The sequence below is a fragment of the Palaemon carinicauda genome, chromosome 25 (assembly GCF_036898095.1).
Source record: "Palaemon carinicauda isolate YSFRI2023 chromosome 25, ASM3689809v2, whole genome shotgun sequence".
NCBI classification, from domain to species: Eukaryota; Metazoa; Arthropoda; class Malacostraca; order Decapoda; family Palaemonidae; genus Palaemon; species Palaemon carinicauda.
The window spans coordinates 13,347,806-13,364,691 of NC_090749.1; the positions used below are offsets into that span (position 1 = coordinate 13,347,806).

General features: G+C 41.7%; 1 pseudogene; it reads left to right on the forward strand.

Annotated features, from left to right (window-relative positions):
• The first annotated feature begins 423 nt into the window (after positions 1-423).
• On the forward strand, positions 424-1,492 carry LOC137618870 (uncharacterized; annotated as a pseudogene).
• Positions 1,493-16,886: the final 15,394 nt, after the last annotated feature.

Consider the following 16,886-nt stretch of genomic DNA (forward strand, 5'->3'; position numbering starts at 1 on the left):
TACCTCCAAGGAGTAAATCAAGTACCCAAAGGAAAGATCAAATGGAAAGCTTGCAGCCATGAGATATATGTCTTCTCTAAATGACCAAGCAAATGACCATACACAGAAGAACTACCTAACCTGTACAAGAACACTTGTGGACAATGCTGCTCTTATCCTAACAAATCTTACAGAGGCCCAAAGAGTTACTCTAGAGGTAATACAAAATGATGCTATGAGACTCATGCTATGAGCACCCATGTGAACAAGGCTGTGTAATCTCAGACTTGAAACCAACTTGCCCACCTTAGAAGACAGGATTACACAGAGAAACGCAAGCACAAGGCAAAAATGTTTCTCTCTGATAGAGACTCCATAGCAAAGAAGAGGGTAAGAGATGAACTCACAAATCACCCTGAGATCCACACCTAAAGCTCCTATGGCATGGACCACAGTGATAGCCTGAAGATACTGGGAATAGCTGAAGTAATACTGCAACTGAGCCCAGACACAACCCAGGGCACACAGCACATCTCACCCTTGAAAAGGGAAATTGCACCTTTCAGATATACAAATCTTCCAAAGGCAAAAGAAGATTGCACAACGGAGGAACTAAGAACAGCAGCTCAGAAGGCAATCATAAACATAGAAATTGCAGGGGCACAGACCTATTACACAGATGGCACTGTGGATCCTGGAATTCAAATAACATGAGCTGCAGTATACTCCAACAACTTTTTGGCTTGCTGGAGAATATCCAACAATGCCTCCATCATACGGGCAGAGCTTGTTGCAATAAAGCAAGCACTGAAATATTCGTTTGAAAACGAAGAAAAACCAGTAGTCATCCACAGACTCAAAATCCTCAATGCATGCCTTGCAACAAGCAAACAACAAAGAAAAAAAAGGTCTACTAGCTGATATCATGTCACTACTATATCAGCACAATGAAAGAGGCAGACTTGTGACTCTCAACAGGATTCCCAGTCATATTGCAATGTCAGGAAATGAGAAAGCAGATGAGCTAGCCGAAAGCACAGACACATGGACAGGGTACAGTTGCACATACAGCCTGCGCTTCAACAGATCCACAACAAAATTAAGCCACATATCAAAGAAAATATGATCAAGGACCTACACAAGTGGATAGAAAATAACTCCCCTTCTGCCACATGGTACAAGTGGGCCACCGATCTGGTGCCTCCCCCCATTGACAGGCACACACCAAGAGAGCAAGCTGTATGTATTCACAGATTAAGGCTGGGGTTACAAAGCCTCCTGGGAGACTGTAGAAAACAGTGTAAGACCATGCGAACACTGTGAAAAGATACCACAATAGGCCCTTATGCACTACCTACTAGAATGTAGGGAGACATCGTATCTAAGGGATAACTTACAACCAGACGTTAACTCACAAAACGCCATGTAAACTGCAGCCACATTGGTAAAAGCAATTGTTGAGGATATTGAAACTCATAGAAAATTGCTTTAAAACCTACCTCCATCAAGGTAATGTAACCTCTGGAAGTTCATTCAACTTCATCTCATCCCCTCACTGTAAGGCCCTATATACATCATCATCTGTATTCTTCCATAAAATTTTCTACAACTAAAATACTCGACAGGGACCCTATGCCTTACAATTTTTCAAACTACCTCTATCCGTGGCATGATGACCCCCTTCCACTACCACCATCATCCTTCCTCTGTTCACATCTGTCCCTACAACTATAAACCTTTCAAATTTCCATTTCTATCAATTGAATTTTTTCAGATTACCTACGGCCAAACAGGGGAAAGTCCCATGCCAACAGGAATTGTTGGCTTTAATACCACAACAACAACAGATCTTTCACTACTTTCTTAACTAGCCGTTTGTCATCTGATGTTATGAAATAGCATCACTCTTTTACACGCTATTCTATTTTCAATTGGCAATATTCCAGTTTCTGCTATTAGCCCCCAGTATGGTGTGGTAGCAACCCGTTCAAAAATTCTGTTCATGATTTTGTACTATATACTCTCTAGTTCTATCATTTCTTTTTTTACATCACATGTCTCAATATTTTGCAAACATTATAGATACTACTACTACTGTGACCGAGGGGCCATTAAAACAATTAGAATAGCGCCAACGAATCCCTGCGTGTTGTAAGAAGCGACTAAATGGGACGGGACAAGGGGGCTAGGAACCCCCTCTCCTGTGTTATAATCCTGTGAGACACCAAAGAGGTGGAGCTGGGGTGAGAGTGACTGCTCCCCGCACTCTAGTTTTGGGGTGTTTCAATGTGCGCGGATGTAGTACGATAGAGAGTAAAAGATGTGATATTGGAAGTATGTCTAAAAATAGAAGAATGGATATATTGGCTTTTGTGAGACAAAGATAAGAGGGAAAGGTGAAGTGATGTTTGGTGAAATGTCTGGTAGAGTGTCTGGAATTGAAAAGGGAAGAGCAAGAGAAGGTGTGGCTTTATTGCTGAGTGAATGGATGACAGGTAAGGTATTGGAATGGAAGGAGATATCATCTAGGTTAATGTAGGTAAAAATTAGGTTGGTTAGGGAATGTTGGGCTTTTGTCAGTGCGTATGGGTCAGGTTGTAAGAAAAGTGAAGAAGAGCGGAATGAGTTCTGGAATGAATTAACTAGGTGTGTAGAAGGACTGGGTAGAAGGAATTATGTAGTTGTCATGGGTGACTTAAATGCTAGAGTGGGTGCTGGAGAGGTAGAAGGTGACATTGGGAAGTATGGCGTACCAGGTGAAAATTAGAGTGGCGAGATACTGGTATATATGTGTGTTGAGTAAGAGATGGTTCTAACTTTTTCAAAAAGAAAGATAAAAACAAGTATACATGGGTAAGAGTGGCAAATGGAAAAGTAGTAGAAAAGACGTTAATGGATTATGCGTTGATAACTAAAAGAACGTTCGGAAGATTGAAAGAGGTGCACGTGTTTAGGGGTATGGCTGACGGTATGTCTGACCATTTTTTGGTGGAAGAAAAATTAGTTGTAGCAATAGAGTGGGGAAATAGAGTAGGTAGATGTAAAAGGGAGCTAGTGGGGGTTGAAGAGCTAATAAAACCGGTGGTAAAAAGTAAATATCAAGAAAGATTGAAAATGGCATATGACAAAGTGAAAGTAAGAGAAACTGGTAATTTAGAGGAGGAGTGGAAGTTAGTAAAAGAAAATTTTGTTGGGATTACAAGTAATGTGTGTGGCAAGAAGTTTGTTGGAGGCAGCATGAGGATGGGAAGTTAAGGGTGGATTGAAAGAGTTAAGGTAAAAGTTGAAGAAAAAAAGAGGGCCTTTGAAGAATGGCTGCAGAGTAATAGTGTAGAGAAGTATGAAGGATATAGAGAGAAAAATGTGGAAGTAAAGCGCAAGGTAAGTTAGGCAAAGAGGGCATCTGACTGAGGTGGGGTCAGGGATTGGGTCATTCATATGAAGAGAATAAGAAGAAGTTTTGGAAAGAAGTGAAGAGAGTAAGGAAGGCTGGTTCAAGAATTGAAGAGACATTGAAAGATAGAAATGGAAGGTTATTAAAAGGAGAGGAGGTAAGGAGAAGGTGAGCGGAATATTATGAAAGTTTACTGAATGTTAAGGATAACAGGGAGGCAGATATAATTGCTGTTGCAGGTGTTGAGATGTCGGTAATGGGATATGAGGATGAGAGAGAGATTACAAGAGAGGAAGTGAGGAGAGCACTAAATGAAACGAGAGTAGGAAAATCATTTGGTATGGATGGTGTGAGAGCTGAGATGTTGAAGGAAGGGGGTGTGACTGTACTTAAATGGTTGGTGATATTGTTTGATATGTGTTTTGTGTTGTCAATGGTACCAGTAGATTGGATTTATGCGTTTATTGCACCACTATATAAGGGTATGGGAGATGTGCATGAGTGTTGTAAGTCAAGGGGTACTAGTTTGTTGAGTGTAATCAGAAAAGTGTATGTTAGAGTACTGATTAATAGGATTAAGGATAAAACAGAGAATGCAGTCTTGGAAGTAGAAGGTGGTTTTAGAAGAGGTAGGAGTTGTACGAATCAGATTTTTACAGTTAGGCAGATATGCGAGAATTATTTAGCAAAATGTGAGAAGGTGTATGTTGCGTTTATGGATCTGGAGGAAGCATATGATAGAGTTGATAGGGAAGCAATGAGGAATGTGATGGTGTTAAATGGAGGTGGTTGAAGGTTGTTGCAAGCAGTGAAAAGTTTCTACAAAGGTAATAAAGCATGTGTTAGGATAGGGGATGAAGTGAGACAGGGATGTGTGATGTCCCCATGATTGTTTAACGTATATGTTGATGGAGTGGTGAGAGAGGTGAATGTTCGAGTGCTTGGACGAGGATTGAAACTGATAGACGAGAATGACCATGAATGGGAGGTAAATCAGTTGTTGTTTAAGGATGATATTGTACTGGTTATAGACGCGAAAGTGAAGCTTGGCCGATTAGTGAGAGAATTTGTATGGGTGTGTCAAAGAAAGTTAAGAGTTAATGTGGATAAGAGTAAGGTTAGGAGATGTAAGAGAAGGGAGGGTGGTGCGAGGTTGAATGTCATGTTGAATGGAGAGTTACTTGATGAGGTGGATCAGTTTGAGTACTTGGGGTCTGTTGTTGCAGCAAATGGTGGAGTGGAAGCAGATGTATGTCAGAGAGTGAATGAAGGATGCAAAGTGTTGGGGGCAGTTAAGGGAGTAGTAAAAAATAGAGGGTTGGGCATGAATGTAAAGAGAGATCTGTATGAGAAAGTGATTGTACCAACTATGATGTATAGATCGGAGTTGTGGGGGAATGAAAGTGACAGAGGGACAGAAATTTAATGTGTTTGAGATGAAGTGTCTAAAGAGTATGGCTGGTGTATCTCGAGTAGATAGGGTTAGGAACGAAGTAGTGAGGGTGGGAACAGGTGTAAGAAATGAGTTAGCAGCTAGAGTGGATATGAATGTGTTGAGGTGGTTTGGCCATGTTGAGAGAATGGAAAATGGCTGTCTGCTAAAGAAGGTGATGAATGCAAGAGTTGATGGGAGAAGTACAAGAGGAAGGCCAAGGTTTGGGTGGATGGATGGATTGAAGAAAGCTCTGGGTGATAGTAGGATAGATATGAGAGAGGCAAGAGAGCGTGATAGAAATAGGAATGAATGGCGAGCGATTGTGACACAGTCCCGGTAGGCCCTGCTGCTTCCTCCGATGCCTTGAATGACCGCGGAGGTAGCAGCAGTAGGGGATTAAGCGTTATGAACCTGCATCTGTGGTGGATAACGGAAGAGAGTGGGCTGTGGCACCCTACCAGTACCAGCCGAACTTGCTTGAGTCCCTTGTCAGGATGGGAGGAACGTAGAGAAGAGAGGTCCCCTTTTTCGTTTCATTTGTTTGATGTCGGCTACCCCGCAGATTTAAGGAAGTGCATTTGTATATGAATGTATGTACTACTGTCTCATATGCATGTATATACTACTGTCTCATAGACCTTTATTCTCACTAGCAATGTCATTAAATTTCCTACTCTGTTACTGTCTCCAGACTTCCTAACTTCTCGTACCATGTATTATATATTAACTTCACTTGTGCTTATGCTGAGACTATGGTTTCCTTTTTCTAAGAACCATTCTCCTAATTATTTATATTCCTAAACTGTTTCTATTTATCCATTTTTGACCACTATAATCACCTTTTTAACCTCCTCTTCTTTTTTTGCTAATTACTAACACCGCAGACTTCTGTGGATTTGTGCTAAACGTAAATTTCTTAAGTTCTTCCAAACTGCGGCAGTTGCTAATGGTTCTTTATCTTTATATTATATCATCTACATAAATTAAGGTCTTTATTCTAATATTTCTAATCAGGGTTATCATTAACTTTGGTCCAAATACTGTTCCCTGTTCCAGTTTCCTTCTATCCAAATTTCCTCTGCATATCCAACGGGGCTCTTGATAATTGCTTAGCCCCTTCTCAGGGGAGAGGGGGTTGGAGACACCAAAATTTCGTCACCTGTATAATCATCCTGAGACAGAATTGAAGATTAACATTCTTTGCATTCAAAAAACCTCTTGCTTATAAATAGTGTTGTGCCTGGGATACAAATAGCTCATCACTTTCTTTTGTAGCAGACGAAGTCTAGAAATGGGAAAATTCGAGAAGTGAATCTTCCTTAATACTAGTAAAGAATGAAAAGACAACTGATTATCATTTGGATAGTCAACAAAACCATTACATGAGAGAAGGTGGAGATATATCTGTTGGAAAAGAAGAACAGCAACAAGAATATGAATAGAAAAAATCAATATGCTATGTATATATAAATAGGAAATACAATGTCTGTAAAGAGGCTAGGATAAACAATTTGACCCATGATTACTAAAACATCCATGATAACTGAAAAATCCTGTCATACTCATGATGTGCTGGTACCGTCAGAGAAGGAAAATAAGGGCAATCATGTTGAGAGCTCTTTTGGAAACCTCTTACCTAGTGTCGGAGCCTCCTCCCACTTCGATCTGGAACATCCAAGGAGATGTCAGTAGCATAAAAGCTGGTGTGAAGGAGATCCGTGCAAACCTGACATTTGGGTGGTTCCCAGATTGCAACGGATCCCTTGGAAACATGACAATCAGCATGTTTATGGCAGGTCTTTCGGCCACAGGGCAACTTGACCCACCTATTACAGGCGACCTGTAAAAAAAGAAATATTTCAATGACTACATACTAGTTAGTATCAGAACAGTGGGTAAATCATTCCAATAGCTGAAAATAAGTAGACACAGGGAACAGCATCCGAAAACCTGTACCACCTCGCCAAACATATAGGCTAAGTGGAAAATGAAAATAGCCACCCTAGGGCACCTGAGAACACTATCCAACTCCCAGAACGACCTTCAAGACTGTAGCTCCCCGCCGTGACGAATCGACAGCATGGGAGGATAGACAGCCTCACTCAACCTGTGAGGTTAGGTGAAAGAAGAAGGGGATGGTGCATGAGTGAAAATTTACCAGGCATGGTTGCCAACTAGCGTATGATAGCCCAAGTCAATGATGATAAAAACGACCAAGAAACATCAGGGAATGATGGGGAAATGCTATAAACATACCACAATTTAAAAGAATAATGTAAAATATATTCTTCCAGTGATATGACTAAATAACTAAGCGGATTGCATGCCGGCCTTAGAAAAATAAAAGTATGCAAATAAATATAAAACACTGGGTGGAGACACAAAATTCTCCGACAGACAAAAATTGTGAACTCATCTTAGTCGATGAGGAAGGAGCTGAAGCATCCATTATCAAAATTCATTAAAAAGGCCAAGAAAACAGTCAGAATTTCTTTAAGTGACCGTCAAAGATGGAGACTGCGAAGGGGAATGGATCAACAGGAAACGTGTTAGTTGTAGCACATTGAGATCAGGAATTATAACAGCTTCCTTGCCCACGTATCCTACCCTTACCTTATCCTTCGAGACAAGGTTACCTCTATTTGGGGAAGGATAACCATGTCGTGTTACTAACACATCCCTTTTTTATACACAATATCTCAAAGGATATTTGCTCCAGAGGTTAAAACTCCATTGATACCTCAGAGGTCAAATTTCTCTGGTGTATCACTAGCAGAAATATACCAAGTAGAAGCTGCCAAGGAGGAAATTCCATCAGGACGACATGGCTGGAGCCCAAACTATTTTACATGATGTAGGTTATGCAAAATCTACTAATAAACTTTACTAAACTATAGCAAAACATTAACAGCAATATGAAAATAATAGCCAGCAAACAGAAAATAAAACTATATCCAAGATTTATCATATTGTAGATATTTACAGTATTACAAAAAATCCACCGAATGCTCAGAGCACACTAAAACTAATGGACAAACATACAAAGTTGTTACCAAGTAGGACGAGTTGACTTTCTAAATTTTTATGAAGCAAGGGAGAGATGACATGGAATAGTTTCCAATATAAAATGTTGACAGAAAGAAATATGTCTTCCGCTTCTAATGATGAAATCTGATTCAGTCTTTTTTGTCTTCAAAATACTTTATTGTTGTGTGTAGTCACTAAAGTCCAGAGTCACAGAGGGTGTAGCTGAAGAATGTCTTCAAACACGAGCAGTGTTCCGTCAGGTCTCTCTTGTTTCTGCCTCCCCCTGCTAAGACCTATTTTCAGAGAGCCCCCGTCCGGGTACAAGGCCCGGGCAATCTAGACAGACAGACAGTCCTATTCAGTCTCAGCCGAACACTCGCACCGACAACAACTCCTCTCTCTCTCTCGCAGATCCACTCTGACTGAAATTTTAAGTGGGGTCTCCGTAGAGTTTCACCATCCATGTCCGTTTTCCATCTCGGAGATTGGGCATTGTCCCTCTATTCCGAAGACGCCCGCCACTGCAAGGATCGTTACGATGATCCTTCATGTGACTGTGACAGCTAAAATGCTTACCAGGAACGAAGAAATCATATATTCACTGTAATAGGCCTCTGAACCACTGATGTCGACCACAAAACACTGCCTACACACCATGTCAAATGCAGCTGCAAGGGGTGCAAAATCCCCTATATCAAGGTTCTAAAACAATACAGGACCTTTAAAGCTAACAGGGAGGTGACTAACACCCCCTCCCAAAAAATGGAAGAGCCCTGAACGCCCTTTTCCAGCTCCAGTTGTACCCTCACCATCACCTTTAGTTACTCCAAGGACGGAGAGCTCAGCCTTGTCCTTGTCAGTCCCTTCAACTCTGTAGCAGACAGTTGCAGTTACAGTCCACACTCCAGCTTTGGTGCCTGAGTCCTCCAATGGCATGGAGACTGAAGCTGCTGTGACTCAGGGGGATCATCCCATGGACTGTAACTGTGTTGACTGCCTTACACATCTCCTTCAGGAAGCTTCTGCCACTGCTGGCAGCATCCCAGCTTCAAAGCCTGGACTCAGGAAACCACTGTCAAAGTTCAGGCTCACCCATACCGACAGCTCCATATCCTACGCCATAGTTGCTGCCATGGCTGCAAAGCCTGGCATGCAACTTTCAGCTCGTCCCAACTGGAAGGGTGACCTTATCATCATCCCCAACGACTAGGATACTGCCAGATCCCTCCAGGAGGAGCCAGCTCTGACACTGCTTGGCCCTGCCTTGATCCAGAGGAATGCAGTCATCGCCAGATACCCAATCACCATGTCTATCTCCATCGCTACCTCATGCAGCAACATAGACAAGGCAGTACGCTGCATGAACAAGAACGATGTCCCTCTCAGAGGGCTGATAGCCACCTTCATCGGTCCAGTGCCTTCATCACTGGATCTTGAAGTCTAGGGGACATTCCCCATCGAAGAATACACGCCAGAACCCCTCAGATGTTATTGCTACCAGAGATATGGCCACCATAAGGAGAGTGCAAAGGCCCCATTACCTTCGGAGTATGCACCCAGAGTCACAGCACAGAAGTGTGCATGCAGGCCCACAAGGATGGAAGAAAAACAAACCCCAAGTGCCCTAACTGCTCCAGGCTTCACCACGCCTGGAACAAGCGCTGTGCAGAAAGACTTAGGAGGATAGCTGCGATGAAGAGCACCTCCTCGCTAAAGCAGCCAAAGACAACTACATCTCAACCCCCCCAAGGACCAGTGATCTCCTCACCAGAGAAGATAACACCAGCTAACCACTGCTCCTGTACCTGTACCAGCCAACCAGCCGAAAGCAATACTTACTCCACAACCCAAGACCTCCAACCCACCTCAAACCCTGACTCAACAAGTTGAGTAACTGCCCTTGGAAGACCTCATCCTTATTGCCTTCAAGATCCTCACCAGAGTCCTGTCCCTAACCAGGATCCCAAACTTTATGGAGTTACTCCACCAGATCCAGCTTCCAACCACCGAGCTGGGATAAGCTTTTTGCTTAAACCTACTTCTTTTCTCTCTGACTAAAGGAAAACAACTTCTCTGCTCTCCCAGTCTCTTCTACTTACTGGGACTTGCTGCTATAACTACTTTTTCTCCAACTGACAGACTCTGTCTGTTAACATTTCATTTCGTGGACCTAATGAGGAGTCTTTCCTTCGGGTCACTTCACTCACTTCCACGTCAGATGCTAAAATCCTTTGTAATGTAAAATATATTCCCCTTAAGTATGTTCCAGTAACTCTGTAAAGATCACCTATTGCCTTTTTAATGTTGCAGTATCGACCTCCTTTGGGAGACCACCCTTTCAAAGTAATATGTGACCTAGGAAGGGGGTCCAGGGGCTTGCCCCGGCAAGGGGTTATGACCTGCGAAGGTGGTTCGGGGGCTTGCCCCAGGCTAGGGGTTGTGACCTGGGAACTTCTAGGTTAGGTTAGGTGGGTTTGTTAGGTTCTGTACCCTTTTGTCCCTTTTTATATTTTGTGTAAAGGGTATATGGAAAATGCTTTTAAATACATATGTTAATATTATCGTGTCATGTCACTGGCATGGCAGTCTTTACCGACTGACCAACGGGAGCACACTTCTCAATAAACAAATGCTCAGTCACAGGGACAACTTCCCTCTAAACAAGTGACTGGGCACAAGTCAACCAGTATCACGCATGATACAAACAGGGTGTAGTGAACCACCATCAAAAGCAACAAACACCCTTAGCAGTATATGGCTTGTAAACTTTATCAATATTCTGGAATTGACAGGCTTCCTGTAAAATATTTGGTAAATTCTACTGTTAACCTCTACTAGTAGCACACCATAACGAGACTTTGGTAGAGTTACAAGAGCCATACTTTTCTTTTCTTTTCTTTTCAACCGAAAACATTCAGACACTGTGTGACCTGGTTTCTTAAAATATTTACAGACTACATAACTGCTAGCAATAGAATTAGTATTAATTAAAACTACTGCTTTGAGACTGGACATGTGAATCAGAATTAGACCTTTGATCTACATCATCTGTACCTGTATGTTTATCTATATCCCTACTTTATAGTCTTTTGATCTATTAAACCTTTTATCATTATACCTAGACTCTTTGTGGGTCGGTGTAATGGTCTGTTTTCCCCCCACCATCAGAAATTCCCTCCAGGGGAAATATGGCCCAGGACATATATCCCTGGGGAACTTTATCCCAGGAGGATATTCCCCCCCTCTGGGTCAAGACTCCCCCATTCCTTGGTAGAGGTAACCGTTATTTCGGACGGGGGGAAAAACAGACCATTACACCGGGTTATAAAAGTAAGTAATTAATTTCTTTATTTTTAATGTCTTTATAGTGCACATTTCAACAATACCTCCTGCCAGTACAAGTTTCTGACCAGGGAAGGGGATCCGGGGGCTTACCCCCGGCTAAGGGTTGTGACCTGGGAAGGGGGTCCGGGGGCTTGCCCCGGCTAGGGGTTGTGACCTGGGAAGGGGGTCCAGGGGCTTGCCCCGGCAAGGGGTTGTGACCTGCGAAGGTGGTTCGTGGGCTTGCCCAGGCTAGGGGTTGTGACCTGGTAAGGGGACCCGGGGCCTGCCCCGGCTAGGGTATGTGACCTGGGAACTTCTAGGTTAGGTTAGGTGAGTTTGTTAGGTTCTGTACCATTTTGTACCTTTTTATATTTTGTGTAAAGGGTATACGGAAAATGATTTAAAATACACATGTTAATATTATCGTAGCATTGCTAACGTTACCAATGGCATCGTAACGTTGGTAACGTTGCTTAACATTGTATATATATATATATATATATATATATATATATATATATATATATATATATATATATATATATATATATATATATATATTCCTAATATTTTGTCAAACTTACTGTTGATTATTGCAGACTAGTTCTAGTGATCCTGACGAATCTAGGTAAGTCCTTTTCAATGATCAAGTTGTACCTCCGTTTAATGAAAAGTATTTAGATGAATATTTCGTCTGTTTTGAGACAAAAGCTATGAAATATAAGGGGCCAGCAGAAAGTTTGGCTTGTATGTTATCAAGGGTTTTGTGTTGTAGGGCACAAAAAGTTTATGAAATCTTGAAAAATGCTTTTTTTTTTTTTTTACAAATCTATGAATTAACACCCAAGCTTATAGGATGAAGTTTAGGAGTTGGACAAATCAAGATAAGCAGGCATAAGTAGAATTTAGTTGAGAACAATCAGATTGCTTTGATAAATGGTGTAAGGCAGCAGAGTGTAGGGATGATTTTGATAGATTAAGATAAATTGTTTTAATTGAATAGTTTGAGTGTTATATGTTACGTTAGATTTATGTACATTGTATTACAAAACTTGTGAAAATTGCTTATTATTCAGGTATGCTGATGAAAATGAAATAATTTGTTTCATTTCCTATATGTTGATGTAAAAATAAAAAAAATAAACATATGTTAATATATTTATAACTCCAAATGTCATTGTGTTCTGGAAGAGGAGTTCTAGACACTTCTCATAACTACTGTACTTCGGCGCCGGCCGTCTGACGAACGTGAGTTCAACAGGATGATTCGACAGTAGGATCCTAGATCATCGCTATAGATTATTATTAGTCTTGAACGATCCAGAATTCTAGAGTATTGTTCCTAATATAAAAGGACAGGTGCTTGCGTGCGTGCATAAATTGCCCAGACATTATTCCTGGATGGGGCTCTTAGACAGTCATTCATAGACCTCAAGGTGGAAGACCCAACCAGTGTGGTCAAGGTCTTGCCAGATCTCAGCTCACGACAATCTGCTCAAGTGTATTGCTCCGACCAGAGCAATCTTACTTTACAAAGTTACTAAACACATAAGCATACACAACCAAGACAGGCCCTCAGTAATGACGTACAGTCGCTCAGCCCAGAGAGCATGAATGTAGGCATGGAGTTACAGTCGCTCAGCCCCAAGAGCATGACCCCAGTGACAGGAGTGGGGGTGACTGGGTCAGGCTCAGTGGAAGTCTTACATGGAGGCCTGGAACGTGGAGCTCTTTGGGGCTTGGGTGGCTGTGGCGGGGCAGCTGCTGCAGTGGTAGGTGGGACGGTCTGTAAGGCTGTGAGTCTTCTAAATTGCTCTGGAAACCTCCTGTTCCAGGCGTGGAGAGATCCACCACAATTGGGACACTTCGGATGGCTCTCTAATTCGTTCTTGTGGGTGTCAATGCATTCTTGGTTGGGATGCTGGCGATTGCAGACTCCACAGACCGTTGAGCTTACGCAGTTTTCCTTGTTGGCAGTTGAAGCAAGTCGATGTCTAAGTCCTCTATAAGGAAAATTCCCCATAGTGTGATGTCCAGTGCAGGTGGGATTGGCCCAATGAAGGTAAATGTGATTTTCCTGATAGGCTGTTTATGGCTGCCTAAATGGCGTTCAGCACGGGCAACATTATTGCAGTCAGTTATGAAGGACAGTGGCATATTGACAGAATAGTTGGAGACAACTGCTTTCCTCAATTTCCTGGCAGAATCAAGATAGGCCAGGGAAAAAGGCTGGCACTATCCTGATCCTTAGGTTTAATGATCATATCACCCTTTAGAAAGGCTCTGGCAGAGATCTTTATTCCTGGGTTCGAGGTTGCAATGGCAGCAACTTCTGCATTGGAAAGTACACCTTCCACGTCTGGTAACTTGAATTTTGGCAGGTGCTCTGGATCCATAAAGGTGGGCCGGGGTTCTGGAGCAGGCCAGTTGGAGTGAGTGTGGCAGTGGCTTTAGCAAGTTCTGGAGTAGGCCCAACAGTTGGGGTGAGCTTGGCAGTGACTTTAGCAAGTAGCTGTGTTAGGCAGGATGCGCAATTGCAGTCTGGCTGATGTGCCTCAGCCAGAGTAGGAGGGCGAGTGTCTTTGGAAGGATCCGGGTCCATGGCTGACGCTTCTTCTTCTGTTTTTAGAGTACTAGTAGGTAGTGTGGCAGTGGAGGTGGCAGTACGTGGTTTCACTGTTGTTCCACTCTTTTTCTTCTTGGCATGAGGCATCCTCACTGGTTGAGGAGAGGGGTCAAGAACAGGAAGACCACGTTCTTGATAATAGCTATTAGGTGTAGCCTTTATGCGGTCAATATCCGGATTCGATTTAAAACTGAACCATCTAGGTGGCCTTCCCAGTGTCTTCAGTATCTTTTGGAGAACTCCTGGGGTATGGAATTGTGGGATCTCAATGTTGATGAGCTCCAGTGGTAGGGCTATCTTGTGCAAAGGAGGTTCCTTATTCCTTCTAGTGACAAGTTGATATATGATGTTGTGGTACAGATTGTAATCATTACATCTGCACAATATCTTGTGCTGAACACCGTCCCAATCAAGCTGCAAGCCGAGCTCTGCAGCCAGCTTGAGAGCAAAAAACACAAATTTTCCCTTGTGATCATAGTATGCATTGCATTCCTTACATTTTTTCCTGTCAACATAACAGAAGTCTTGACAATGCTGGTGCTCCTTGCTATAGCAGAAACTACAGATGAAGGTTCCGCTATAAGAGCTTATTGGAAAGAAGTCGACAGTGCATGTCAGCGCTGAAAATTTCTGCCACCAAACTGGCAGGGAGCTGGGTGTCCCTTGTGCCGGGTAGGACAGTTCTAGAGCTGGTAGAAAGATCATTGCTTGCTTTTTAGAGTGTACATCCTTGTGCTGGACACTGGTTCTTACATTGGCAGCCAATTTTAGAGATTATGGGGAGGCAGAAACGAGAAACCCCTGACTGAACACTCCTTATGTTGGAGACATTATTCAGCTACACTCTCTGTGACTCTGGACTTTAGTGACTACACACACCAATAAAGTATTTTGAAGAAGACAAAGAAGACTGATTCAGTATTCATCATTAGAAGCAGGAGCCATATTTCTGCATGTTAACATTTTATATTGTAAACTACTCAATACCATCTGTCCCTTGCTTTATAAAAGTTTGAAAAGTCAACTTGTCTTACTTGGTAACAACTTTCGTTTGTTCGTTGTATTGTAGCCTACAATTCCTGTTGGTCCGAGCCTTTCCTTTGTTGGGCCCGTAGATAGCCTATAAAATACAGGTTGGTTGTTAAACAAAAGGGAATTTGAAAGGTTTTTAGCTGTAGAGACAAATGTGAACAGAGGAAGGATGATGGTGGTAGTGGAAGGGGTCCATTATGTCATGGAAAGTGGTAGCTTGAAGGGTTTGTAAGGCCTTTGAAACGTAGAAAAATGTTGCAGGTAGGGTTGTCCAACCCTTTACTCCCTAGGGTCCCTGTGGAATATTTTAGTAGTAGAAAAAGTTATAGAAAAATACAGGGGATGATGTGTTTAGGGCCTACGGCGAGGGGATGAGATGGATTTTGATGAAGGTTTCAGAGGTTGTTACCTCAGTGGAGGTAGGTTTGACAGCAATTATCTGTGGATATCTATGTTTACGACAATTGCTTTTACCAATGTGGCTGTAGTCTGCCGTACATGATACGAGTTGATGTCCGCTTGAAAGTTATCTCTTAGTTATGCTTTATCTCTACATTCTAGCGGGTAGTGCAGGAGGGCCTGTTGTGGTGAGACGTCTCAATCTTCACAGGGTCTTTCATTATTATTTTACTTCATCTCCCAATTTGCTTTATACCCCAGCCTGAGTCTGTGGACGCATATACCCTGCTCTCTTGTCATGCATCTGTCAATGGGGGAGACACTATGTCTACGGCCCATGTATACCTATTCTCTGTCTAAGCGTCTGGTGCTTTTGGCTACACTGTAAAAAGTTCAAGGTACAGAAAGGGTATAACGATTGAGCTGGGGTTTATATACATGTAAAACACCCTAAGGCTCAAAAATACCCTTCTACACCAGGAGGCAGGGTATTTTTTGTGAATAATATACCCTCTATTGTACTTTGTCTTAAAATGGGCTTGGTAAGTTTGTGTGATCATGTCATGAAATGAACTTTTACTCTGTATTAAATCACCATATTGTTACACTGATAGTGTAATGCACCAAAAAAGTTACTAACAACATATTGGTTTTGAGTTATGGATAGTTTTGAAGCAAGTTCCTACAAAATGCGGTACTTGGCAATTTGTATTGTTGCCGTCTCGAGATTCTTCGAGACCCCGGGAATTTGGCGGGAAATTTCAGTGGCGTCTGGACTCTGGTCTGCTCTGCAGTGAAGATAAATTGCTCCAATTAGCGTCATCGGGATTATAATATCTACACTGCATTTCATCTGTTAGCCAAGGTAAGAACACTAACTGTCCATCTATGCAAGCATAAACAGTGGTTACGAATAAAAATTGTTAGACATCATCATTAGTTTTGCATTCAGGCTGTGATATTCTAAAAATCATTATTACTAACACCGGGGAAAATAAGTAAGAAATTATCATTAGTACTTAATTATGAGAGAGAGAGAGAGAGAGAGAGAGAGAGAGAGAGAGAGAGAGAGAGAGAGAGAGAGCGTCAAGCTGTCTGGGAGGAAAAAAACCATAAACAACGTATTCAGCTAAACGTTAATAACATTACGATTACGAGTAGTCTGTAAGCAAACACTGACGCCAGCGATTTTTTAATCAGTTTGACTTGAGGTAGCAGACAGTTAGGTATTTATGCATGATATTTTTTCCTTTCTTTTCTATATATATATATATATATATATATATATATATATATATATATATATATATATATATATATACATATATATATATATATATATATATATATATATATATATATATTTAGGCACACACACACCAACAAATATTTTCTTTTCACAGATTTCTGCGTACGGTTTGCTTTGCAGCTTCTGCCATCACTGTTTATATATTATATATATACTTTTGATTTTCAAGTGTAATGGAAATAATAAATTGATAAACCAAACTTTTAAAATCATTGACCTTATTACTTTATATACTTATAAGCTATAACTACACCTATAAAATGGTGGAATAGATATTAATTATAAAATTATAATTAATATACACGGGTATTTATGTCGTATAGAATACCCTGTAAAAGGGTATTCCTTACCTACGATACAC